Raw genomic sequence first — 27,624 nt, 5'->3', positions numbered from 1 at the left:
TTGAATGGTTGCTTTAGAATTTAAGGATTATTCCCAGCTCCTGAGACCTCCTTGGCTCAGCCCTGGCTGGGACTTTTCATTTATTTTTTCATGCCAGCCTCTGTTCCACACTCTTAAGGAAATTAAGGTGCACTAAATGCCCTGCAAAATCTGGCTTTTTGTCCAAAGACAAAACACAGCTTTCTGTGACAATATTTATGAACTATATTCTCATCCAGCTTACCAAAGTCCCCAAAGAAAATGTTTCTTACTGTTTATACCTGCTCCTTTGCCAAGCAAAGATCGCTCAGACCGTAGAATAATCTCCCAAAAGATGTATTGGAAACTGGGTTTGGCCTGTTCAGTGTAGCTGAACTGATTAATGTAGCTGGTTGTCATTTTTAGAACTAATGATTTTTAACAGAAATGGTAGTCTTTAACCCAAAAAACTTTGTCCTAAGCTCTTGACTTTGTATTCTTTCTTTCTTTCCATATTTCCATAATTTCTATTGAAAGGTTTTGCTATGACTTGTTTACCAAAAATGTTTCAATACTTCATTTTAATCCAATAACCATTTCAGAAAGAAAATTAATCTGTTTCAAAGCATTATGATTTTTTAAAGGATCTATTTTGACCTGAGAATATTGAAACTCAGGCTAATTGCAAACACAGGTTTTCAACAATCAAGTTTATTTTCTCTGCAGAAAACCTCACCCATATGCCTGCAGGGAATAGCTGCATTTGCCAAATCCAACTTTTGGTGCACAGAAGAAGTGGGATATATAAATAGAAAGTGTAAGCTTTTGGATATACAAAATGGGTTTGTAATTTAAGGCCTCCCAGCCGGTGGCAACAATTGTCCATGTCTTGTGGGGTGTCAATTTTCCCTCTTCTCTTTATTTGGCTCAGCAAGCCACCTTCTGCAATCACAGTTTAAAGTCTTGGCTTATGCCTCCTCTGCCTCCTATCTCACATCGAGTCGCTGTCGTCCTGTGGAGCTGCAGGATGCTATCCGCTAATCCGATGCTGCAGTCTCCAGGCCTGCGGTGGGATACTGAAAAAAAGGGGGGGGAGGGAAGCTTTCCTAAATGATATACCAAATTACACATTATTTCACTTGACAAACAAAAACTCTTTTGTGGTTAGCAGAATGAATCGTGTACATCATAATTTTGACAGCGAGTACTGAGGTTGAACTGGCTCTTTAAACAATTTCCCTGTGTACGCATTGCTGTTCCAGTTCAATGCAAGCATATGGCAAACACAGAAACTATACTTACTGATGCCAGGGCATGACCAAAATCTATAATAATGTTGTTTACTTTCACCAACTCTGCAAGAAAGAATGTAGCCTCATGCACTTAAATGACCTCAGAAGAGTCACACTTTTGCTTTGTCAATAATTTACTGAAAACATGCGTTGCCCCTTAGAAACACAAGGACCCAAAATGTTTGCAGTAACTGAGTCAAACTCTTCTATACAGAGTCTTGCTTGTCTGCTGGAGAAAACCTAAGGAAATTCTCTCCATGACGTTGGTGAGAGTAGAGGAAGGCAGCAGACAAGCGTAGCTTGTGGAGAATACTTGGCTTATGCTCTTTTTGTTGTTGTCATTTCTGATAAAAATCATAATATTTCAAAGTCTTCTACAGACAGAGCTCTGCCAGCTTCCTTCTCCCACTAAATTGGCCGTTCTTGAGTGCTGCCAGGAAAGAACGTATTTTAGCATCCTAGCGCTGCGTGGTCTGGCAGGCAAGCGTTGGGAGGCTGAGGTTGTTGGCCACTCCTCTGCAGAAGGTTGTAACACCCAGTGCTCAAGGGGGTTTTTCTCCGCACTTTTGTCAGGCACTAAAGCAGCCCTAATGATGTGGAGCCACGGGACAGTGCAGGCTTTGAAATGCTCGGGGAATAAACAAACCCAGCTAGCTGCCTGTGGAAACTCCAGCTCTCGCAGAAAAAACATCCTTCACAACCAAAATCAGAATGTCAACAGGAGGATAGTCTTCATTTCACTTTGGTTCGAAACATTGCAAGGAAAGAAGAGGAACAGCCTGAAGGGCCAGGATCTCTTAGATGAAGATGTGTGTTGAGGGAACAGGAGTCAAGGAATTTGAGCAACGTTGCGGTAATATAATAGCTTGGATAAATTTTAAGTGACAGCAATTGCAAAGACTAATGCTGCTGAGGTTCAGGAGATACTGTGTAAATGGATCTGCATAAAGTAGTTTTCCTGTTGTCTGGAAAGCATGCAGACATGGACTTCAAGCATCAAAGTCTTCAAGCTGTGGGGAGCTGAGCTGCACTACCTCCCATTCCAGGCAATGAGAACCAGGACACTGCATCTGATGGCAAGTTGTTCAAAATCAAGATTCCCTCTGTTGGAGACAGTGTTTGTACAAGGCTGAAGCAGGATAACCTGTTGGTAGAGTCATAAATACTTCTTTCTGGAAGGAGAGAACATCACTAATCTACATTTCCTCCTTTTTATGCTTCGCAATTCACAATGTCCTCTCCCATTTCTTAGTCATCAGAGCTACATACTATATGCACTCCAAAAAAACCTGATAAAAATTCGAGAAACCAAAAAACTCAGTACCCAAATAGAAATCAGATATCTTCCTAGCAGTTAAAACTCAATTACAGTTAAGTCACATGTTCACTGCACTCAATAGCTCATAAAATGGGCAATGAACTCACCAGGTACTCAAGTATTGGATGGATGAGAGACGGCAGCACTGGGAGATGGGCAGATATCCACCCACAGGGGCTCAGCCTTTGGGATTTACTGAGGTTCAGCCTGAGCCTTGGCTGTCTCTGGGTGGAGGCAGAGCTGTACTGGGCTAATAAGCCCAGCTGGAGTCTGTCTGGATCTGCAGAGAGCTAACTCAGGTTCTTCTGCAGCCATGCTAAAGTCAGCATGCCAGAAAACAGAGCACCCGCAAGTGCTCGAGAGCTGATTTGTACGTCTGTTTAGGCCTAGGAAGAGCTAGATGTTGCATGGGCACAAGCATCCTGAGGCACTCCAGGGGTCCAGCCTCCAGCAGTTCCGTACATAAAAAAATCATCGAAGAATCAGCTGAGGAAAGACATTTACCAATTTGCCCGAACCAGAGAAGTTTATAAATCTTTGCAGCCATTGTACTGATGGTGACTCCTTGCACGAACTGGGGGAGATACCCACGCTTATTACCGGTCAAAGATACTATCAAGAGTCAGATCCAAAGACCAAGGAAGTCACTGAAGTTGCTCAAAGAGCTTTGGGTTTCATTGGCATGTACTGTATGCAAAGGCCCAGTGAACAGATTTTGTTGGAGCCACGGAAGCATGGGTGGATCCAGATCACACTGCTCTGCTCACCTTGGAGCAAGCCCAGACATGGAGATTTCAGCCCCCAGCCCCCCCAGTGTATTGCTCAATGGTTAGGTTTGGTTTCTGCATGCGATGTGCTCCTGGCTGGGACAGGGCCACTACTAATAACAAAAATGCGGCATCAGCACGGATCATGGCCCTTTTCCTTTGTTTTTTTTTCTTCCTTTCTTTCTTTTTGTCTGAATACACATAATCTAAAGCATAAGGTCCCATTACAGACTGGAGGTGCACACTTTTATTAATGACAGGTTGTCTATTCTTTCAGCTCAGACCTCTTACAAATAGAGGGTTGCCGTATTAGTAGTCAGGTCAGGCAGAACTTAACTCTTGTATTGTTTTAATTTTTGTGTTGGAAATCCAAGGGTTTGCAGCAAAGGGATGTTTCTAGCAATTCTGAAAATTCACGTTTGAAAGCTAAACCACACTTTGCTCACTTGGGCTTAAGATTAGTTCCTCTGAGTTGACAATTTACTCTTTCAACTTGTAACCTAAGATCTTTCTTTCACCTCTTTGGGTGACTCCAAGATGAATTAAGTCTTCTCCTCTGCCAAGAAAGCCCCAGTTCTACCAGCAGAAATGTTGCTAAATAGGGGATAAAGGGGGATCTGATTCATCTCTTAACAAAATATGTAAGTGTAGAAATAACACCACTGAAATTAATGGACCTAACAGAAGAAATGCATCAAAGAAATGTTCTTTCTCTGTCACTATGTGGATATGCAGATAAACATACAGCCACATTTAAGCCTTTCAAAAAGGTCAGTTAAATGATTCCCAATCTCTAGTTTCACATGATTTTGCAGCTTCTTGGTTCCAGCTCCGAGGAGAAGCAGAGGTGCTGAAATACAGAAAGATAGGATATCCTCTTTGTGTCACTTTTCCTACTGGAAAGGGGAAATAATGGAAAACTTGTAAGAAGTCCTGTTCTCATGAGACTTTCAGCTTCTTTATTCAGACCAAACGATCCTGGCTAGTTCAGATAAGGTTACTTTAGCTATTTACCCATTGTAAAGTAAATTATCAAAAGTCTTCAGGCTTGTCCATCATTAGCAAAGGTTGAAAAATCCCCCCTCTTTCCCATGACAGGGTTAAGAAAACAATGTCAAAATCTCTTTCAGTATCCAAAAGATGCACAATTCGGTGCCAAAAGCATTTTAGTAAAAACTAGCTTCTCCGCAGCTTTTCTACCTATGCATGTGTTTGCTTCGGAAGTTGTAGGAGTTGCAGGGAAAATTGTTTGGGCACATGCCTATTCAGTAAGATATCCTGAGGTCTTTAAAAAATTGACATCTTTTTCTGATGGGATTTTTTCCTCCTTGCTTATTACCTCTACATTGAACCTGGCGGCATGCATAGGGCAGTGCCCCATCTTGGCCGGCCGGGCTGCACTCCCCGTATGGAGCCACCCGCTCCCAGCCTTGCTGGTGAGCAGTCCTGCTGCTGGAGGGACAAAACCCTGCTGGAGCAAGGTAATTCACCAGTCTCCTCTCACACCCCTCCAGACAGCCTGTCCTGTCTCTTCAGCTGCACGTTACACCAGGCTGAGCTCCTACACCAAACCCTGCTTCTCATGCCTTATCTTTAGGGTCTGGCAGAAGAGAAGAGGGACAGGGGGAGGGAGCTGAGCTCCCCCCAGCACTGCCTATAGCAGGGGCCCATGGAAATACCAGAAGAAGATTTGTTGCATCATTTGGCAATTTTTCACTGCTCTACTGTACCTCTCTGCTCAGACACGCTTTGTTTATTGTGTGCCCTTCTAATCCTGGCACTGTCAAAGCCTGGTCCATTAAGCTAGCATTATTATGATTTATTAGCTGTGCATGGCTAACATAGTGTTATGACAGTTGGGATGAGATTAGGTTGCAGGTCAACCTGCTCCTTAGACTGGAACGTTTTCAGGTCTCTTTGGATCTAAGGGTGAGTTTTAGACTGAGGAAAACCCAGAGGAGAAAGAAAGGGAGGTATGTGGTGCTTCTCCATCCTATACTCATGACACCTCTGATAAATGGCTAGAGAAACCTACTTGTTAGAAAGCAGAGGTGGAAAGAAAAAAAGAAAAAAAAAGTATTTGGTGAAGGTAGAGGAACAGTGCTCCTTCTCTCAAAACAAGAAGCTCCCAGACCGAGAGAAAACACACTCACATTTTCCAGTCCATGCCTAATTTCAGACATAATTTATGAGATCAAAACACCTTGATGATCAGAAGTAGGTACTTTGTGCATGTTTCTCATTTCTTTCCACTTCAATGAAAATAGTTGGGTAGATGTTCAACCAGACTCTTTTTACATGCCAGAAATCCCAGCTATTTGTACCAGAACCCTCTCTAAATCAGAACAAAAATGTTCTCTGGTTTGCCAACTTCTAAGCACCTTCTTTTATTTTGCTGAGTAATTATCTCTTTGTTTGTCCAGGGGAATATCTAATAACTCCCTGTTCACAGAAGGACAGTGACCTCCGAATGAACCAAAAATAGCCCATACAATAATTTCAACAATATGCTTAATATCTGATTTGGGGGCCCCTTTGGGTCTGATGCGTTACATCACTTCGCACAGGGGCAAAGCGGAGCAGGACAAAGCATTGACCCTTTCCCAGGAGGAGCAGCAAGTGTGTGCTGGCTGGGAGGAGGAGGGCTGACGGTGCTCCCCCATCAGTCACCCAGATCCACTGTCGTTCAACGCACACATCCAGTAAATTGTTTCAATCAAGTTGCGGTTGGGAGAAGTATGCTCCGTATAATTCACTGCAGCCTCCTGCCTGTGGACTCCTCTGTTTATAGCATGGCCTTAATTGCTTTTTTTTTCTCTTTTTGCTCGACTGAATTCGTTTAGAAACACAATATAAGCTAAATGATAAAATCCTTCACTAAACCACTGATAGCTAAGCATTGCCTGACTGGGACAGACAAATAGCCCATTTAGTCTGGAATCCTTTATGCTTCTATAAGGCCTATAATATGTCTAAATTGTGCAATAATATAGCACACAGATAAATTATTCCATGGCAAAAGCTTATGTATTAAACCCTTCCAAAGTGCAACAGAGTGTAGCAGGCAAGATGATTACAATAACTGGCTTCTCTTCCAAGCTCTTTAGAGCTGGATTTCTGCATAGCCCTCACTAGTCATTCAGCCTCAGCGAGCCTCCGTTCCTTCCTCCTCTTCTATCTATCGTCTCCATGGCACTGCTCCGCTTCCTGCCTGTTAAGAATAAGCTGCAAACTTTTTCTGAGCCTATATTTTTATTATCACCTAAGTAACGTGGCTTTGATCTCAATAATGATTTCAGATGGCCTTGTAATAATTAATTAAAAATAGCTTGAGTGATATTTTGACTTCCATAGGACCAAAATCCTTCTGCCTAATCTTTCAAATCTACCTGCTTTGGTTATATCCCAAAGCAGTGAGTGCCAAAGATTAACTATATACTGCGTGATACTTTTTCCACAGATTTTAAAGTGTTTCCCTTAAAGGCAGTGATATTTTTTTCTTTTTTTCTTTTAATGGGAAAGCAGTCTCATTAGTACCAGGTGATTCATTTAAAGCACAATTACACAGGGAATTCAGCTAATTGATTGGATAACCCTAGATTCATTTGTAAAAACACAATCCTCAAACCTGAAGTGCTTGGACTTAGTGGTAGCCGTGTACCGAGAAGTTTACTTTAAAAGCAAACGTTTAGGTTAATGGGATCCATATGATATGAATTCCTAATAACTTTACCATGGGTGGGCTTATCGAACTGCTTATCATAACAGAAGTCGGGCCATTTCAAAGGACCTTTCTTCTGAGACTTTCTGAAGACTTTTCTTTCACCCCAGATCTATAGAAAATTCCACTAACTCTCCATTGAGAAAATATTTGAGCTCCCTCTCATGCCATGATTCAAAGGGATTCTTTTCAAAATGTGTATTTTTTAACCCTTTGTCAGCAGGACAAAGCATTTAATAGAGGTGTGTGGTTCTTTGAAGGGGGAAGAGCTCTGAGCAGGAGTGTTTGCTATGCTGCTGCTCTCAGGTCCCGGAGGTTGCATTTATGTATAACAGTGGTTGGGAGCTTGGACTGAAGATGTTAACTTGCCTGTAAACTAAAAGAAGAGCTTGAGGGTAATTTGGGCTCACTCAAACCCAGGGAACTCAATGCACGTCTTCCAGCTGACCTCTGTGGGCTTTGAATCAGATCCATAGAGAAATTCTAACCACTATTTCTAATTACAGAGGGGAATAAATGAGAACAAACATCCCCTAAAGAGGCACTGGAACATTTAGCAATCAAAGGAGCAAGGCCACTGCACAGTTTGAAGACAAAATTTCCTACGCAGAACTGAATTGTCTTAGAAGCAAGCCGAGAAACTTCTGCTACAGTAACTAACATTTCTTAATTTCTTCGTACTTTAAAAAAAAAATTAAACCATATTACATTTGCCAAAAAACATGTTACTGGAAATTGGTCTTCTTTCTCAATTATGCTGAAGTTGATTGTATAATCTTTTTCCCAATATAGCTTTTTTAAAATATAGAAAAATATAGAAACAATTTTAAGCAGCTAAACATGGCAGTGGAGTTTTATATAAATATGTGTGTACGTGCATTTAAAGAGAAATCCAGTACCCTGATAATCTCTGGGAAAGAACAAGCTGGCAGTGTCACGGCAGGTATGGAAATTGCCATGACGTTCATTGAAGACAGCATGATAATTCTATCATTATACTTTTGGTATTTAAATAAAACAGAAACCCTATCACTTAGCAGAAGAGAGGGAAAGCACCGTAAAACATAATCGTACGGATAAGGGTCCTGCTGGGATAGCTGCACGGACTGAAAAAAAGAGAAGAGATTAAAACCACTAACTGTAGTCATACTTGGCATTGACCTATGGGGACATTAAAGTGATCTACAAATATGTGAAAAAGAGTGATCAAGGGTAATTATTTAAGATAACAAAAATAAAGAGGGAGAAAGAGAATTAAAATGGTCCAGTGTGAAGGAAAGAACAAAGGTTATGTTTCAATGAGAACTTCGGAGAAAGCATCAGTCTCTTGCAAGAGGGTTTCCAGTGGCACACACTGCTGTCACCATTCATGATAAATCAAACTAAATGCAAACCTCATGCAAGATTTTGGTACAATCTAACCAAAAGATCTGTAATTTTTAAAATTAAAAGGAAAAAGAAAAAAAAAAGCTGAACACTACTTTGAGTGTAAAATGTGAAATTGAAATTAAAAACCTAATTCTAAACTAAGCAACCTGTAAAAGTTTCTAGTAATCACCATCATCCCTGTCTGCAATGTTTGGTCATGCCCTCAAAGCTTGTAGAGTGGGGTTTTCTTAAGTCCTTAATCATTTGCCCTGTACAACCAATGTCTAAAATGGTTCCATTTCACTGCTGTACATGCTACCCGTCCACAATATTATTGCAAGGAGGTGTATTTGTGATGGCTGTATCCCGTTACAGCATGAGGGATAACGGCCTGGCACATTAGGAGCTGTACAAGGTGATGAGAGGCCGGTGCAGAGTCCGGCGTGTTGATGTACCGAGTTTCCAAACATTAACTAATGCAGAAGGGAAGTCGACACTGGAAAATCTTGTTCTTGACCGTGGTGGGACAGCTGAACACTTCATAACACTATCAATTAATATGCTGCAGACACTGGTCTTCTCAGAGGAGAAGGCCAGGCTGGTTACAGCTCGGAGGTGGGCATGTCACAGGAAAAGATTTGGATTTGTTGGCAAAGAAGTGTGGAAGATGCCTGTAGGTTGCTTGTCAGCACTTCGCCTGGCCTAGACCAGGTGCCTTAAATCATGGGATGCAAACCCACACGTGGATATACATGGACACAAAAACAAAATACCAGATGCTCTACAGCTGTGTCCTTCAGACCAACACTTGGTTGCTTCTCTCTTTCAGGGGGGATGAAGAGAAACCACTGAACCCCATCATCCAGAAGACCAAAGCCTTTAAAAATACCCAACCCCAATTTAGGTAGGGATTGTGAAAGTCCCAGAGACGGAATTATCCACAAATCTTGCCTGTAGGAGGCCTCAGAAATAATCAAAAATGTTTGGAAGCTGCAATCTCTCATTGCTGGGCGGTAAGATTATTGTGTTAGAGGCTTAACGGGCTTGAGAAAGCTGGGCTGGAGCAGCAGTGAAAGAGAGAACAGTGTTTATTGAGCAATAAAAGAAACATTATGTTTCATTGCTCAGCCAAACTGCCCTACAGAAGCAAATCCCCATGCCTTATAATATGGGGTGTAATAAATACTAATACTATAAAGGGGTCTGCTGGAAACAACCAGCAGGGCCCTATCACAGTGTAATCAAGCCTCCCGTTAAATTAGCGTCTCGCTTGTGCTCGCTGCTTTATTGTCTGACGGGAGCAAGCGCCTGGAGGTTCGAACGCCGGCTCCGGTGGGGTTCACCTCCTGCACGGCTGCACTCTGGTTACCCTCTCTCGGGGACATCTCTCCGAGGCCAGGGTTAGGTTTCCTTCCAAGGATTAAGTGGTAGGCTCATGTCAACAAGGTGGTCGTGGAGATCGAGGCAGCGCAGGAAGGACTCGTGAGGCCAATGAAGAGAGATCCAACTATTTCAAGGCAGCAGATTAATCCTGATAATGCTGCGTTGGGCCATTTTTTTTTCCCCTGGTTGGGTCAAGTTCCCCTAGCAACCACAAAGCCTGCCATTAATAAATTTTAAAAACTCAATCATAATTTCCAACCTCTGTGCCCTTTTCAGAGGCAAAAAGATAAATTGAATATAAAATGAAAGCCTTGCTTTTTTGGCCTTTGCAAACCTCTTCTTGCTTTTTCACTTTCCTCCCCATAATTCTGCGTTGCTGACCTTCTTCCAGTCACAACGGTCTCGGGAACGCATGCAACATATGGACCTCATTGTCCTATAGAGCGAGGAGGGCACGGGGATACCTTTCCCATTGACCTTGCCCTGCGCAGGCTGGGCTGCATTACTGACGGCATCTGCGCGGCTCTACCTGGGCTGGGCTGCAGCAACGTTTCGTCTTGAACCTCGGTCTGATATTACAATTATTATCGCAAGTTGAGCTGCCTTCCAGGGTTTCTTTGGAACAAAAAAAGGGCCTTTTTTTTTTCTAACTGAATTTTTTGGCTAAAATTTATGTCTCTGCTAAGATGATTTAGTTACTGGATTCTGTAAGTAAGGAGTGGTTGAAAACCAAAAGACAGAAAAATAGGAATATATCTGAAGATGCTTTAATTTTCAGAAACCAGAAGTAACTGAAGAACAGTTGTTAAAAATTGGAAAAGTGTTAGGTTTGGGGGGTTTGTCAGTAAACAAGAACGTTTCTGTGGAAATTCAGGGGTTTTCAGCTGCTCACAAAAATCACTGGAGAACTACCACACTCCAACCACCTCTTTTTTATTTTCTTCTGGTCATATAACACCAGGTTTCCATTTGCTGGAAATAAATGAGGAAGCCATGGGGTATCCCTGCTCTTTTTATTCACGCGAATAATCCCATTAAAGTCCACAGGAGTTCTCATATCCAGTGGGCAGGTTCTGACCCCAATTGTTTTAACAGTTCTTTTTATTCACACCTCATATTCTAGCTAAAAAATCTTACAGATCTTGACAGAAGGCTTAAAATCATGAGTCTGCCCAACGACAGAGTTAGTGTTATGTCTGTGCGCTGTTCAGTTGACTTTGTTCAGGTAAAAAGGAGGAGAAAATAATACAAGAAGAAAAAAAGCGTTGAGGGTAAACAGATGGCAGACGTTTGGTGAGTCAGCCTGAAACCATCATACACTTCCTGGGAAATGATGATCAACCCATTTTTTCCCCTCTGTGCCTCAGTTTCCCCACCTGTACAATGGGATTTATCAAACTTCCCTTTCTCAGAGTTGTGCACATGCAGCCACTTGTAAACTTCAGGTGATCAAATGGAAGAGAGACAACTGAATTTTTCTTCAAATAAATTGAAAAACCAGTTCTTTTTGGCAAAAGGTTTATCTTTTCGTCCTGCTACCCTACTGCTACTCAGAGTGCTTCCATTAGCAATACGCTGGGTGATGCCATGTTCACAAATGCTGACAATAAAACAGACCACGGCTCCAAAGTAAGAGCACCCCATGCACACTCATGTTGGATGCAGAGTCAAAACCAGATTTTTGAAATAATTTAATTCTAATCAAATTCCTTCAGAGCTTCTAAAAGCTGTACCATACCCCACTGCCAAAAAGTTTTTTTACTCTTTCTGGGCTGAAGTCAAAAAGGAAAAATCCATAAGTGTTTTTTTCTAAATGTTATTTATTTCCATGATGCCAGCAGCATACATAGAGTGAGTCAGCCCATTCTAACCATCTTCTTCCCCCTATCTTAAACCTTACAGCAGCAACCTGACTTTATTTCAGGTTTGAGAGAAACAACACTCACCTCTAAGTTCAGACTAAACATGAGAAATTGTAGCCAAAAAGGAAATTTTTTTGAGAAATTTATGCAGGAAGATATAAAAACAGTGGGTTAGAATGGAATGACTCTTTCAACTCGAGTTTATCATGTTTACAGTATTACTCAAGTTCTGAGGAAACTAATAAGGATCACAAATCTCACCAGCATCCCATATTTTAGGGCTTGAGTTTTCTACATTTTCTGCTGGTTTAAAGCCCAACAACAAAGGTTCTTGATAGAATAAGCTCTAATGTTTGAACTACTGTGACATATAGAGACATATAACCTCACTCTTGGGTAACCAGGTTTCCACTGCAACTTTAGCAACAAATTTCTTCCCTTCCCTGCCACCTCTCCTACATCCCATCATAGCTCCTATGTTTCAAAAGCTGAGCTCCACATCTGTAATATATTATGTGCATAATTTGCACTTAATTACCAAGCACACTGATTAAACCATGCACAACAATTAAACTTAATTAGGTTTTTTTTACAGTCCCTTCACTATTTAACTGAAACATGCCAAGTGTCTTATCAGTTCTAATTGAAAGGCTTGCTGGAGAGGTTTAGCTTCAAGTGGGATTGCTATTTCTTTCCAATTTCAGGTGAAGGCAAAACTGGGGATTAACAAATGTGTGTCAGTCTGTGACCCAGCATGAGCCACTTTGCATTCCCAATTGTTTCCATCTGTATGGCAGCAAATGTTCATCTCCATGCTATAAATAGATGACCAGGCTGCCCCCACCATGAAATTAAACAAGTTCTGTTGCACTTTGCAGGAATGGGGTTTCAGTTGTTACTATGAGTTAGGCTGTGAAATGCAAAGGGTATGCTGAGTTTGGAGTAATATGGGTAATAATCTGGGGCATTGTTTTCCTCCAGCACATAATTGTAGCTGCTATCATAAAAGGAGAGAATTTCACAGGCTTTAGTTAATGAGGAAGTTGAAGAAGCTTAACGGGGAGTACAAATACAGAGAAGTTGGTAGGTATATTCAGGGAGCTAATTTTTTTTTCTTAAATTGGAGTAGTTGTATGTTTATGCAGTTAGAGGGCTTGATTCTTTTTCTCTAGAGAACACAAAAATATTTGATACCTGGAAAGTGTGTTTCCTATGTCAGCTACTACGGGTAGACTTTTGAGTTAATCTTTGCATGAAATAACAAATATCACTTTATTAAATGCAGTCTTACTGGGGCTGCAGTTGGAGGAAAAAAGTTGTAAATTAAAGGAAAAGATAAAATAGATTCTCTGGCTGGTAGTTCATCACTTAGTTCAAAGAAAACAAGTAAAAATAAAATCAATGTTCACTGTTGTGTTTCAGCACTGTTAATGGGATGTTTGTAACTAAAATCTCTCAGATTCACTGAATATTTGAATTTCTCTTACACTGTTTTCCTCACAGTTCTAGACATAGTCCATTCTTACCCACACTTCTATATCTTTACTTAATGTTCCCTCTATTTTCCAACTAAGTGAGGACTGTTTATATATAATTTACATACTGCTATTGAAAAAAAACCCTTATCAGTAAGCCTGAATAATGCAATGAGATAAATATGAGATGGAGTTCAGAGACACAGGCTGTACTCTTAATTCTGCTTTAAACTTGCATCTAATTGAGTCAGGTTGTCATCTTTTTTCAGGAGGAAGTACTTCATTATTTGTTCTATTAAATTCCTTAGGCAATATTAAACTCTTCTGTGGGGCTTTTTTGAACAGTAAGCTAGTTCTGCTGCAAGTGGTAGGTTGCATGTACGCAGATAAGCAACTTCTGATTCCAGTAGCATATAACCAATTGTTTAAAAAATCTGCTTCATCGGCAGAAAAAAGCATTGCAGTATTTTGATTGCTGTCAGATCCACTGGTGATTGGAGTCTGTTGAATAAATTCATAGGACAATGCTTTTGGCAGATTTTACAATATGTCTTTTACTGAATGATTTGACTAAAATGATATTCATCTCTTTCCCAGCTGATAGTATTGCTTTGGTAATTTGCCCATCCATTCCACGGGAGAAAAGAAAGATTCCTGTGAAATCTTTCAAATAATAATTTCAAGCAAGAAATATTTTCCTTCAAGTCACCCAATCTGGTGGTTGTGGAAACTGTAAGAAAAGCTACACTAGGAAAGTTCAGTGTTCATACACAGTGCCTCAAAGCAATAGAAGTTATTTTCTTTTTGCCCCTATCTTCCCCCACACACCCACACCCCCCAGAATGACTTAGAAATAATAAAAATAGCAGCATGATTTAACTCCAAACACGCCCTGGGCACTCCAACAAAGTGGGAAAAGCAAAACTTTCCTGTTCAATTTGCAAAGCAAAATTGCAAAGCTTTCCAAAGCATCTCTCGGCGGGGTCCACCTTAAGAGACCGGCCATGTGGGTTGGGGGCAGACATCTATTTTTAAACAGCAGGAGAGTTCAAGACCCCTGCTGTGGTTAGCACGGAGCCTCCTTCCAGTGTTCCCAGTGATTCCTCTCTGTGAGCGTGAAATGCCATAAAGTGCTGCAGTGATGCCTTTATGAATGGCCTGTTTGTCTCCCTCTCCCTTGGCAGCCCTTTTTTTTATTATTATTTTTTTCTTCCCCCTTCCCTTTTCACCCCACACTTGTCCAGTGGCCCAAAGCAGTTTAGCAGATATGGCAGCTCACATGAATTATGAAAATGTGAATATGGCTCCGCTGACTCGTACCCTGCGTGCTGGCATTTTGTTGGGGGGGGGGGGGGTTGGTTGTTTTTTTATTTTTTTTTCCACTGCAAAATTTCTTCTTTGTGAAAAGGTAGAGGACAAGGAACTTCTTTTATTCCTAGACGCATGACTCTGGGCACCTCACATGTTTAAACAGGAAAAATAATTGGTCAAATTTAAATAGTCATATCCCAATATAACCCAAACGCAAAAGCACTCTCCATCCCCAGCGGCTCCAGCTCCACTTATGGGTATGCTCAAACATGCAGTGTCTGGATCCTACAGTCAGAGTCTGGATCCAGGGGTCATTTCTGCAGGTGGTATTCATCTCTGAAATAAATCCATCTCTGGGAGACAACCAGGATCAGGCAGTTTGAGTGCCCTTCTTCATGCCACCCTCCAAAAAGACAAAATCGATCTTCTGTGCGCTCTGGGAGAGAGGAGCTTAAAAAATGTTGGAAGAGTTTGTTTAATTAGGTGGCCTAGCAGTTCATTTCAGAAGGCTTGCTGGCAAATCACCTAGCCTTCTTCCAGGGCTGATGTTAAAATCTGTTTCCACATTTTCTTGGGGGGGGGGAAGGGGGGAGGGAAAAAAAAAGGTTATCCTTCACCCTTTCCAGCAAGCCAGGAAAGCTTGAAACTGAAATAGTGGCTTTATGCCCAGACAGAGAGGAACTGAAATAAATATGAGCAGGGTTAAGAATTTTCTTTATTGAGAGCACCTGCTCCAATTTTATATGTAGCATTGCTAAAAATTCCTCCATTACGGTGTGCTCAGCTCTGTGGGAGTTCAGTGAAGCTTTGGTGCTGAGAAAACCCAAACGAGTCCTTGGGACCTCTCAAGGGAAAGGCTTTCCCTGCTCTCCTCCGAGGGGGTTAAATGCCTCCAAAGGCCAGGCAATGGCGATGCTCCGGAGAGCTGCAGGTGGGGATGGTGTCTGCCCTGGCTGTGGGTGACTTACAGGGCAAGGGAACTGAAAAAAAATGAACCAGCAAAACCTCCCTGCTTGTGAAGTTTCATGTCAAACTGTTGCTTTTTGCAGGTAGCCGCACACCTCCTGGGTGTATCAGGCACACCTGAAGGTCAGCAGGTCCTTGTACCTGCTCAAACACCTTCTCAATCGGAGTGTGTCGGAGGAGCTGGCTTATGAGCTTGTTTTGTGATGCATCAAATTCTGACATTTTGTTGTCGCTGTGATGGGAGAAAGACAAAGCAATAGGCAATATATTCTTATTAATCAAGCTGAAGTAGCTGGAAAAGGCATACATCAGGCAGGCCTGCTCTCTGGGTCTTCAGCAAGAAATTTCAAGCTAATTTCTGGACATAAATAACTGTTTCAGGTTTAACTTGATAATGTTAATCAATTAGCCTGAGACTTTGCCTGAGACGGCAGCGTTCTCTTGACTTTTGTCTGAGCGTAAAACAATTAGGGACTAATCCTGTAAACTGTATTATTTTTGGAGTTGAGGCTGATTACTTACAGACCACTCAAACCTTCTGCTACTGTTGTCAAAGTCTAGCTCTCCAGAGATCTTTTGCTGTAGTTGTGATGATCCAAGGACACACAACTTGTCTAGGAAAAAGCACGGCCTCTGCCTACAAACCCACTTCCAGCTAAAGTCTGTTTCTATATTTTTACATGGCCTCACAAAAACAAGAGGTGGTCTTCGACTTTGGAAGTTTAATATCAGTGTTGACAAGGAGTCTCTCGGTGGCCCTGACTGTTTCTTGCTTTATTGCACCTTGCTTTCCCCAAACAGACGGTGACTCCTTTGTTAATGGTCTGAAAATACTATCCACAATAAACTTTTCAACCAGGTCAAAGCCTTTAGATGACAGAAGTGTTTTAGGAAGTGCTGTCTGAGCACTAATAAAAATGATTATACATAAGGAAACAGCAGCATCCTGGAGATGGCCAACAGATTCAGTCGAACCACCGTGCTTTGCACAAAGTACCTCCCCAGCTGCAGGCAGAATCGCTGTGCACCAGGCTGATGCCTCCTATAGAGGTTCCACTGACCGACCACCCCAGTGAATTAAACAGCCCATAATCCGGCATGGCTAATATGGGGAACCGCAGCGCAGATGACAAAGGTGGCTCTGCATGTGCTGGGAAGTGCGAGAGGAAGTTTGGAGGTGCGGAGACAGACAAAGACCCACTGAAGTGGGAAATGACTGGGGCTTCCTCAACGCTGGTTTTTTATTATTGTTTTTTATTTTTCAAATGTGAAGCTGAACGTCGAATTGAAGGTGAGGAGGGAGGCTAGGGGAGCAAGGATTCAGCGATGTCACCACAGTGCAAGGCTGCAGTAAGCTAAAGAGTGGTGACCAGTAGTAGTAAAAGAGAGAACGGAAATGTTCACAGCCTTCTGGCTGCTGGGTGCTCATTTTGCCTGGGGCATGACTGGCTGAGTCTGCAGTAAACCCAGGGGAAACCTAGCACTGGGAACCGGTCATTTCTGTTGTGAATAGCGGTCTTTTCAGAACGATTGCCTTGACAATAAATTTTATCTGAAGGGCTGGCTCCCTTAGGTCCCCTCTATGTGCTAGAATAAGGGAATAACCTGTCCCGATGTTATTAGACAGCCTCTGTTAAAAGCCACATTTTTTCCAGGCCCTGCAATGGCAGCTTAGGTTCACCAACATAGCAAAAGACAGTTTTCTGTCTCTTTTTTTTTGCACCAGATCTAAAAAGCCACACTCATACCCCATAAAGCGCAGATCCAGTATAAACTGGGAAATGAGACAGGAATGCTGCAGTGAATCCACACCTGACCCACAGCCAGTATCTATTGCTTGAAGGCATCTGCAGCGTGCAGACCGGTGGCGAGCCATCAGCGAGCTGCCACCCCGCTGCGTGGGAAGTCGCTCCTGCGGCTGAGGATGGGTAGGGCTGTGGGTGGGAAACAAGTGTGTGAGGCTCCCTGGATCAGCTGCTTCGTTCGGATGTTTCCCCGGGAGCTGGCAGAGCCTAAGCCTAGGAACTGGCAGGGATCTTTGCTTCACCGGGACACAAGTAATATTCTTGAACTTACAGAAATCACAATACTTTGCTGGAGGATAAATCTAATCAGATTGTATCCAAAGGGTCTATCTATAAATTTTAGCCACAGATGTATCTCATTTTCTTAATACCTAAGCTGCTTAGAAGCTTTAGCATATTTATTTTTCTTTCGCCCCTGCAATGTAGAGATACACTGTCCCTATTTTACAGCTGGGGAAGTTACTCACAGAGAGACTTAAGTGTATGTATTCATGGGAGTCACTGAGTAGAACGGAATTCAGCATGGCTGGAAAACCCACCTGAGAAGCTGGGTAAATACTTGGGCAAGTAGCTCAGCGGTCAATGCCAGGAGGACCCATGCTAATTCATTGAAAACAGGCTTAAGTGCATCTACTTGCACTCCCTGCAGGGTAGAAAGGGTTTGAATGACTTAGTCAAGGTGATGCAGGGAGACCGGGGCAATCCCGGGAGCTGATCTGTGTCCCCAGGCTGGCGGCAGCTCCTGCTTGCTCACTGCCCGGCGGGCAGGGGCTGGCCAGCCAAGAACTCTGAATTACGCGATGGCAGCTGGATAGGAGGCTCACATGCTAAAGGGCACTAAAGTCTCTGGGTTTTGCATTCTCTCCTCTTTTTCTCCTGTAGCTGTGTAAGAAGGCTGCACCAGTCCAGGCCAAGTTATCAAACCTGCTGTCCCCTCCTGTCTCCCAGTGAATCAGGCCAGCTCAGGGAATTTGTTGCTTTTCTTCGGAGACTCAAACAGGACCTTTTAGAGAAGCAAGGGCACAAAGATAAATTAGAGCAGCAACACACGTCCGACCGTGGGACCACAGCAGAGACCATTGCTTGAGTCCCAAGTCCCTGAAGGACAGAAACCTGACAGGAAATCCAAAATCTCTTTGCAATCCCCTAAATATTACAGGAATGAATGGCTGGCATGGGGGAAGGAATGTTGGCTGGAAGTGAAGCTTTTTGGTTTGAGCTTTTCCTGGGCTGTGTTTATGTAGCATATAGCTCAGAGGCACTTGCTGGTTTATATCTAGGAATGGAGGCATGCAGATAGCATTGCACTGGAGGTGGAGGGGTTGCAGCTCAATCCACTGTTACCTGGAGCTGATTTCTGCACCTGCACAGAGCCTCGGGCAGTGCTTAAAACATTTAAAGCATTTAACTGTGGGTTTATGTCAAAAAGTTCAAAACGTGGCTGCCCTGCAGGTCTTTGTACTCAGATTGTGAAGTCCAAGGTGTAATTCCTTATGGCTTTTTCATTTTCCCTGAGTTAAATGGAAGTTAAACCCTAAAAAAAAACCCCATATCTGAACCTTTCTCCTGCCAAACCAAAAAAAGCCACTGCACTTCAGATCCAGTTTCCCTCGAGGACAGGATGAGAGAAAGGAAAGACATATGATGTCATGTAACCACTACCAGAAGATGCTCAGATATGACATGGTGAGGGTCCCATATGAACTAAAATAGAACATACATAATCGGTCTCAGTGAAATGATGCTGCTTCACAACAGCTACACATTGACCCCTTTCTCAAGAGCTCTGGCTTTGCCAAGCTTCAATCTGCAACTATTCTTTGTCTTGGGGCGACATTTCCCACCCTTCCCCCTCTTATGAGCCATCCTTGGATGTATTGAAGAGCATCACTCTCAGCCAGCTCATCCCTGATCTCCCTGGCCGGGCAGGACCCAGCACCCTGTGTAACCTGGGGTGGCCGATGCCTGCTGTGTACCAAAGGCGCAGACCTGGAATAGCAGAGGGCTCGATTTTATGAGGCATTTTGGAGCCCTTGGTGTTGAAATGCAGGTGATGAGTTTCCAATCAGATAAGGTGATGGTAATTCCAGATGACCCTGCCATCACTTGCAGGAATTGCCATGCGGGGAATGTCGGGATTAGGTTTCACTCAGAGCCTGGACACATTTATAATGTTTCAGTAAATGAATAGGGAGTACTGTGACCCAGCTGGGAAATTTATGGCCTTGGTTGTGGCTCTGACAGGACTTTGGAGTGAGATATCATGGGCTTTGGGGGTGGAGGCTCATCTTAAACTTAAATTGGGGTGGGGGTAGGGGTGAGAAGCAGAGATAAAGCAGCTGTTGAAAAGCTTAAGCTGTGTGTCTCTGGCTAAAAGCAGCTCGAGAGAACATGCTTGCCGAGGTGTCAACCGCCTACAAAGTGCCCATTAACTGAAAAATATTCCAACCGGGCCCTGAAGGACAGACCAAGTCCCATGTTGGAGGGTCCAGGCACTCGCTCTTAAAATGTGCAGATTGCAGTCTTCATAGAAGGAGGAAGAGGAGGAACAGTTTCATGGGAGGAGAGGTTGCTGCTGACAATGTGCAGTCACATCGAGCCAGGGAGCTGTGCCACACGGGGACCTTTTGCTCCACCGTCCGCGGTCACTTAACTGATTTTCTCTCAGGGTTGGACTGGGGGATTTATTGCACCTTTTGGATTTTCAACAGCATCTGTTACATAATCTAAAATGAAGTCTTCAAGGAATGGAAGCTAATCTTTGTCTAAGCTACGTACAATGATATGCTGTGACTTTCCTGACTGATGCTTGGAAAAACTTTCCTTAAAAGCAGAGAGTGAAAAGCAGGGTTTAAAGATTTACTGGGACGTTTACAAGTGTGATAACGTTTTTCAGCCTGTCTTGCTTTATGATAAATCAGCTTTTATTGCCCCAGAAAACCTGGGAGATGATGACCAGAAGTAGAACATTTTTGGCTTTGTCATTGGAAAATCAGACCCAAAGTGTTCGGCTATGAATGGAAGGAAATTTAAAGCACACAACAATCTGCGGTAACCAGTCAAAACACTTGCTGTGGCTGTCCAAACAAAGCCAAAAAATGCACAGAAGTAAACAAAAGATGTATTTTGTAGGCCACTGAGATAGTCGTTATTTTTTTCCCTTTTGATCTTGAAAAATTTTTTTTTTATTATTTTTTCCAAAGAAAGTATTCAGGTAAAAAAATTAATTTTTTTGTGTGTTAAAAAATATGAATGTTTGGAGAAAAGCCAAGCATTCATGATTTGTTTTATTTGAAAAATTTCAACCAGCTGTACCTATGAAACTGGAAACCAGGTAAAAAATGCCCAGATCTGGGCTTTTTTTTAAAACTGAAAAGTCAACCAAGGTTCATCAGAATGGTTTTTGAGTTTCCAGCTAACTGTCCTAGGCTTGCTGGAGACCAGACCTGGAAAACAAAATCGTAGGAAATCATGTGGGGTCAGCTGAGTTTCACTTTCATTTTTGCAGATAAACCTGAAATACCGAGTTCTGTGGCATTGGTACCAAAAGCAAACTGAGATTTACACAGAAGACTTTCCTGGCTAATCGATACCAAAAAATTAAACCAAACTGAAATGAAATTGTAGTTGCATTGAAATGCATTGAGATTAGTTTTGTCATTAACATGACGGGGAAGTTGGAGCTTACCCTGAACATTCACCATCAAATCAACGTGGCTCCTGACACTGATGTTCGTAAACAGTGCTAGCTATTTTCTAAAGCAGTTATCCCACTGCCAGTTCTCCTAAACCTTCCAGTTGAGGGAAAGCTGATCAATATATCTTAGTGAACTAGTTCTTTGTTGAAAGCCAGCATAACTTAAACTTCTCTCAGGTTTAGAGGAAGAAGAAACAGGTATGTCTGCCCTTTCTTTTCATACTAGTAGCTTCAGAAAGTCACCTTTTTCTGCTCCATGTTAACACCACCTCTCGTGGTTAATTCCTGACCTGTGAGTAGGACTCATAACCGTTAAGCAAGGTGCATCAGGTACACAAAAATAGCTGAACAATAGCATGAAAGCCATTTTCAGTCTCAATTCAGCTGCTGAATCTATTTTCAGTGCCCATAGTCTTGCAATTACAATGTGAGCAGTCGGTTACCAAAGCCTCGGTGGCCTTCAGGACCCCCCGCTGGATAGTTCACCTGCAGCTGGGAGAAGGAGTTGATATGCTGGATACGCTGCAAACCAAGATCAAAGAGGCCAATTCTGTTTTTCCAGCGTAATCTACACCTGTGCAGTAGTTTCCCTGGAATCTGAACCATCTCATAGAGCACAGAACACTGAATCGCTGCCAGGAATGAAAAACATATCCCATTTTTCTTTCCTTATCTGCTTGCATTTTGCTAATATCACCTCTCAACCCCTTCCACTCACTTCCAGTGGCTGTTATCAGCAGACAGCAAAGAAATCTTCCCCAACCAACACGTCTGCAACTTTTCTATAGGGAATTTTCTCACCCATGCTCTCTGCGCACATAAGATGTGATTTACATAAGTGGTGATATAGGGATTCATTATGGAAGTTTAATTAAGATCAATCACTTAACAGGTAAACTATTAGGACCGAGGATGACACAACTTCTCAAAACTCTGGTTATATGAGAGTCACTAAAATGTATTGCCACAAAAATCGAGGAAAACATTCCTTTGACTTGCTGAGAGGAGGTTTAGCATTAGTTGAAAGCCTCATGCTAGTATTTGTTGGAACATATATGTTCATTGCTAAACAACCTGCGTGTATTACAGTAAAAATGAGAAATCAAGAGGGAGAGGCTGACTTGCCATAGGCTATTGACTTTGAGTTCCAAATAAATTTGGTTTCTATTTTCTTTATTACGTTATATGTGTGCCATAAAAAAAAAGTGAATGTATTTCGTTACATCGCATGTCTAAACAAATTGGAAAGCTCCTGGGTAATCTCTAGAAATAAACTTCAATGAGTAAAGCTTTTTTACTTCATCATCTACATTTTATATTCTGTGTGGAGGGAGGGAATTTGCCATCAGGACTTCTTTATTCACTGTGTAAAATTAATTTGATAAATGCAGCCTGGAAGACAGTGCAGTTTTGAACACGATAGGTTCCCAAGCTTAAGGCAAACTGAAGTTTATGCATCATTAATAGTAATATATATGAATTAATACAAAATGTTAATGCTACAGATGCCATGGTGTTCAGGTGGGAATAAGAATATTTTAAAATAGTACACCCTAGATAGAAACCCAGCTCAATAATGTTTGCTACAAACGTGGGAGTTGCTGAGGGAGAAGCCAATATTGCATTCCTCAGGTCTAGGGCAGAAAAAGTGGAGGAGTTAAGATGAAGTACAGATTTTCTTCTAATCAAATCCAGAAGACGTGCTGTAAACCTTATTCTAAAAGATCCGCTAAGTCTGCAGCATGAACATGACAGGCAGGCAAAATTGTAGATTTGATCATTTAAAAACCTGTGGATTCCTGGGGTTTTGGCTACATTAAAGACGCTGAGAAAAGACATGCTGAAAATTGCTGAGGGGTGTTACCAAATCAAGTTGCCAAGGGCTTAGTCTGCCTCAGTAATACAGAGAGCAGCTGGTTGAGCTAACTCCCAGTTAATTACCTCTTCATTTCTGCAATCACTCCATAGTTTGTTTAGGGCAAGGTGGACTGGAGGTTTTGGTGCCCAAACCATTCAATTTATTCATTTGCTGTAGAAAATAAAAGTTGGAAAATAAAGACCTCATTATTGTACATATTTTTTCATTTAATTCATTATGGGCATATTACAAAATGGCTTTGTAATTTGTGTAATCACACACAAATGTTGCATTTTCCTGCAGCGTATTCAGATCAAATACTTGTTTGGCTGGACCTGGCAGGCAATGCTGGTGCAAGCCCAGCTCACTGAGAGTGTCGGGGTGATTGATTAATTGCTCCCGTAAATCTTACAGGGCCAGATCCTGATGGCTCTTCACACTTGGAATGGGGCAGGACTTTCAGAGCCCAGGATACGAAAGGTGCTTTTTACGGGGAAGCCAGCAGGAGCCTGGGGATCAAAGCACTACGTACGCTCATTTATCCAAGGAGGAAAATGCAGGTATGACACATCTTCTTCCCGCCATTTAATGGGATCCTTGTAGGAGTGTTTCATGCGACAAAGTTGTATGAAAGCCCCATCTACTTTATATAAATTCTCCTTTGTAGGTCTTAGGGTAACATCTAAGTATGACAGTCAATCCTAACTTCCACTGCTTGGTATAATCCCTGTAGATTTTCCTAAATAGTCGCTCTTTTTTCTTTGTTATTTTTCATACAATACCAAATTACAATCTCCTACAGTGCCAGCCTTGTTTTAACTCTGCAGCACATCTAAAATCAGCATTTAAGAAATGTTTAAGTGGTAAAGTCAACTCTGAGAAGATTAGGAAGTGCTTGGATCCAGAATACCCAAGCAACCTTAAATTGGCCCCATTCTATAAAGCCTTTAAATATCCAATTGCTACAAGTTCATGCCCCTTCCAACTACTGTGAAAAAAGAGGCGAGACCTGCAAAAACTAGTCCATTTTGAGGCACAGCCTGGATTCATTCCTGCTGTACTTTCCATCCAAGGCTTTGAATGAAGTAGGGGGCTGTATGGAAAAAGTCTAGTGTGATCATGTAATTAACATTTCATTGTGTGGAACCACAGCAGCCCCTGGCAAGAGGGGCGAGCAGATGGAAGAGGGTTCACACCCCCACTTTGACAACTTCTTGTGTGAAATTAGCCTACCCTTCTCTCAGGAAAGATCTTGAAAGGCTGATACTAATTTATTTTGTCTTAGTGATGAGGAGTTGTGATGGGGGGCTGAAGAGTCACTTGAAAATCTGATACTCCATTGAGGATTTCTGTCTCTTAAGTACTTTACTCCTTCACCTGTTGTTTCCCTCATAAAAATCAGTCCCGAGCTCCTTCAAGAAAACACATCTCTGTTCTTCAAAAGATACAGATGCTTCTTGCATAACACTTCTCATGTATTCCAGTCTACACTGAGAGTTAGAGACTCTCATGTAATGTAATATCTGTTCCAAGCTTTGGACCCACTTGTCCCAGCCATCAGATGGTTCTCCAGACCCCGCCTCTGCATCCCCTATTTTAGCTTTAAGTTTAAAACCAAGCAAAAAACCACACAAACAAAGTCAACCCTTTGCTTTGTTCTGGTTTGTTCTAAAAAACTTCTAACTGCAGTGGGGGGCCGGCCTTCACTAGCCTTTCCAATGCCTGACCTGACATCTGTTTTCTGAAGGAATTATTGGAATAGTCTGCCCAACAAATAATCCAGCTGGCTGAGTATTCTTAGGTGCTGGATTATAATGCAACAGGGAGGAAAGACATGCTTGTGGGTTTGACATCAACTCTGAGGTGGAAAATGCCATTTAGTGTGAAGTGTTCCAACGTCGCTTTGTTTAAGAAACCAAGTGGGTCACTGTAAGAAAGATGACTGTTCTACTCTTACATCTTTCCTGCCATAATCCTCTTCCACAATTCCCCAAAGAGGACAAAAATATGCAAGATACAGTAAGATGCTTTTCGTGTTGCATCTAGCTATAACCCCTGGTAATTCCAGGCTAGTGCTGTGGAAGAAATGACCGAACTTTATTCACTTCATGTTGTGAAATTTTTAAAAAGTATGTTTCCAGCTGATTTTCCTACTGCTGTACTTGCTTTGCCTGAAATGGTTTTGGCTTCCACAGTCTGGGTAGGTTCAACATGGCCACGAGGGATTTGGAAGACCTCACAGGGAAGACCTCCTACAATCAGCAGTGAATGCTGTCCCTTGAGCTAGTAAACAGCTTCTTAGCTTCAAGTAGGTATTGCATCAGTGTCCCGGGAGAGGGATCTGCTCTTGGAAGGGTCTGCTTTCCTTGAGCACTCTCAAGATCTTGACCACTCTTTCACCAAAAAGATTTTATGTGAGCATTGCGTCTGTTCAGTCCAATATCCTGTCAGCATCTGAGGGTATTTCCATCCAGAGCAGGGACAGTTATTTCCAAACCTGAAGGGTCTTTATGCAGAAAGCCTTACTCATTTCCCTGTATTTTTAACATACATACAACGCACTCATTTAAAAAGTGTGTTGCTTAAGCCATCTAGAGCTGTAAATGTCAGAACTCCAACTGGAGCACGGCTCACAGGCCTCTGGTGTTATATGTTGTTCCAGTGACAAACCCAACCCATGAAGTGGGTTGACCAGCTTCCAGTTGATTAAAGACGTTCTCCAGAAGAACAGTCTAATCTGGAGTTGACAAAGGCATGGAAACTATGTCTGCTTCCAATAAAACTCCCTGCCTCCTTGCCAGGCACAGAAGAAAAAAGACCTGCCTTCAAACTCCTGGCCATGAACTTGCTTCATGTTTTAGCGTTGCCACTCTCCTTCATGCTGTAAACGTTGCTAAGAAATTACCAGAATATCATCTGCATGCAAAAGCAGTACATTCTTTGACATATTTTCCCGTTTCTTCCCCCATCCCGGTAGTAGCACATTAGTCTGATCTGGGCTGCAGGCTGCTCCTTTTATGCTCGTCCAGTAAACTCCAAAGGCACAAACTGGAAAGTGATTTGGCCAGAAGTGTTATTCTTTCCTCTGTAGACACCCCTAATTGCACTGCATGTTCGCCTAACCTTTAAAAAATGCTTTGGAAGAAGGTGGCACATTGAAGCTGGTTATTGCTTTCTGATGACAATGCCGAAGGTGATGATTGCCCCGTAGCGCAGTGCATCATGTTGGATTCATTTAACGTATGTTATGTACCCTGTGGTCTGTGATTCATTCGCTGCATTGCAACGTGCTTTTTGAAATCACACTCCAGCAGTGACTTTCTGACATGCGGTTCAAATACTCATTTCTTTTCAGACCATATTTTTATTACAGTGAGTAGATCTGTATATAGCTTTAGACTGCTGCAAATTTCCAAGGGCCACGTCCCAACAAGTATCACTTTCCAATTTCATTCCCCTCAAGAAATTCTGTCAACAGCTTCTCCCAATTCCATTAATCTTGTGTTTTACCATCTTAAAGCCTCCCATTCTCTCAACTCCCTTAAAGATGTGACCAGTGTTTCTCCCTGAGTGCTGACAATTGCTTTCTCATTCTTATGTGGAGCTGCTCTCCCTGCTAAGAACCACATGCAGTTTTCAATAATACCTATTCATCAGTAATGTGCATAGTGAGCCAGGTCTGGATTTCCACACCGAGGTACTGATGTATTTTACATACCTTTCCTTTCTCAGAAGGGATTTTCTGTCTCTGAACACTAAATATGAGAAGCATTTTTCAAATTCTTTGACAGAATGCTTTTAACATATCAGCAGGGTTAATAAATCTTTTCCATTTGTTCTGTTCACTTTTATTCGTAGTGAAGTATTGATCAGGAACAAGCAGGGGTTGTGAGGACAGTTCTTAGATGGAAAAGATATATGGTGCTAGCAGGACACTGACACAAATGGTTTCGCTTGGAGCTGTGGGCCACTGGCCCCAAGGATTTTCTCCCAGCAGCAAGGAAACCCAGAAAGAGAGCAATTAACCACATCAGACCACCAACCTGCCGGAGCTCTCCACTGCATTAAGTTTTCAGATTTGCTTTTCTTCACCCCCTTTTTCACTGTGGTGCTCTGGAATAACACAGGCATTTTACCTCTCCAAAATGCAGGCAGCTGGTGGGGTCAAGGTGACTGATTTCAAGCAGGGACGGAGTGACATAGGGTACAATAATATTGATGCCACAGGAACACCTTGGACACTCAATTTCACCATCTGTCCACGCCATAAATGAATGGTTGGAGGATAATTTGTGAATCCCGCAGAAGTTCGTGATCACGGGTGGTCCACAGGACAGCCCTCAGAGCAGCACAGTAAGATGGGACTGTCACATATGCAGACTTAAGCACTGTCTTTGCAGAGACCCTTTGGCAGGTCCTGGGATGGAGAAACCTAAAAGTGTGTGATGGGGGCCAGGACTGGGTCTCTGTAAAACACCGCATTGAAGCAGAGCAGGGAGTGAACAGAGGACAAGGAGGTGAGGAAGAAGGTCAAGAGTGCTGGGAGCTACCCCTGGAAGAAATACCAAAGAAATGCTCATATAACTGGCTTATTGCAGAATTTTTACATGTACAGCTTTTTTTTTGCTCCACATCTCAAATGATGTTAGAAGGATGTGACAAATTCTTGGCTGTCCCATCACAGATGAGTCACTGGAGGACAGAGAGGTCACTCACACCCTCCCACATCTCTTGGTACAAGAACTGAGGTCCCACACCAGACCTGATGTTCCTATTATCTTCCTCTATTGCTCTAAGGGATTAGAGAAGTGGCCAGAATATAACTCACAAAATTAAAAAAAAA

At 42.4% G+C, this 27,624-nt stretch overlaps 1 long non-coding RNA gene across 2 annotated transcripts in view; it reads left to right on the top strand.

Annotated features, from left to right (window-relative positions):
* The window catches only part of LOC119157617, a 58,244-nt gene extending 34,909 nt beyond the window's left edge, over positions 1–23,335 (top strand). Inside the window, exon 4 of one of the 2 annotated variants that reach the window (XR_005107605.1) lies at positions 23,196–23,335. This is a non-coding gene — a long non-coding RNA (uncharacterized LOC119157617). Of the gene's footprint in view, positions 1–7,562; positions 7,767–23,195 lie in introns of those variants that run through there. The other variant, XR_005107604.1, reaches the window with a different exon arrangement.
* Positions 23,336–27,624: the final 4,289 nt, after the last annotated feature.

This window comes from Falco rusticolus, chromosome 15, assembly GCF_015220075.1.
Source record: "Falco rusticolus isolate bFalRus1 chromosome 15, bFalRus1.pri, whole genome shotgun sequence".
Taxonomy (NCBI): Eukaryota; Metazoa; Chordata; class Aves; order Falconiformes; family Falconidae; genus Falco; species Falco rusticolus.
The sequence above is the reverse complement of the archived record's forward strand: the minus strand, read 5'-3'. Positions and strand labels throughout refer to the sequence as shown.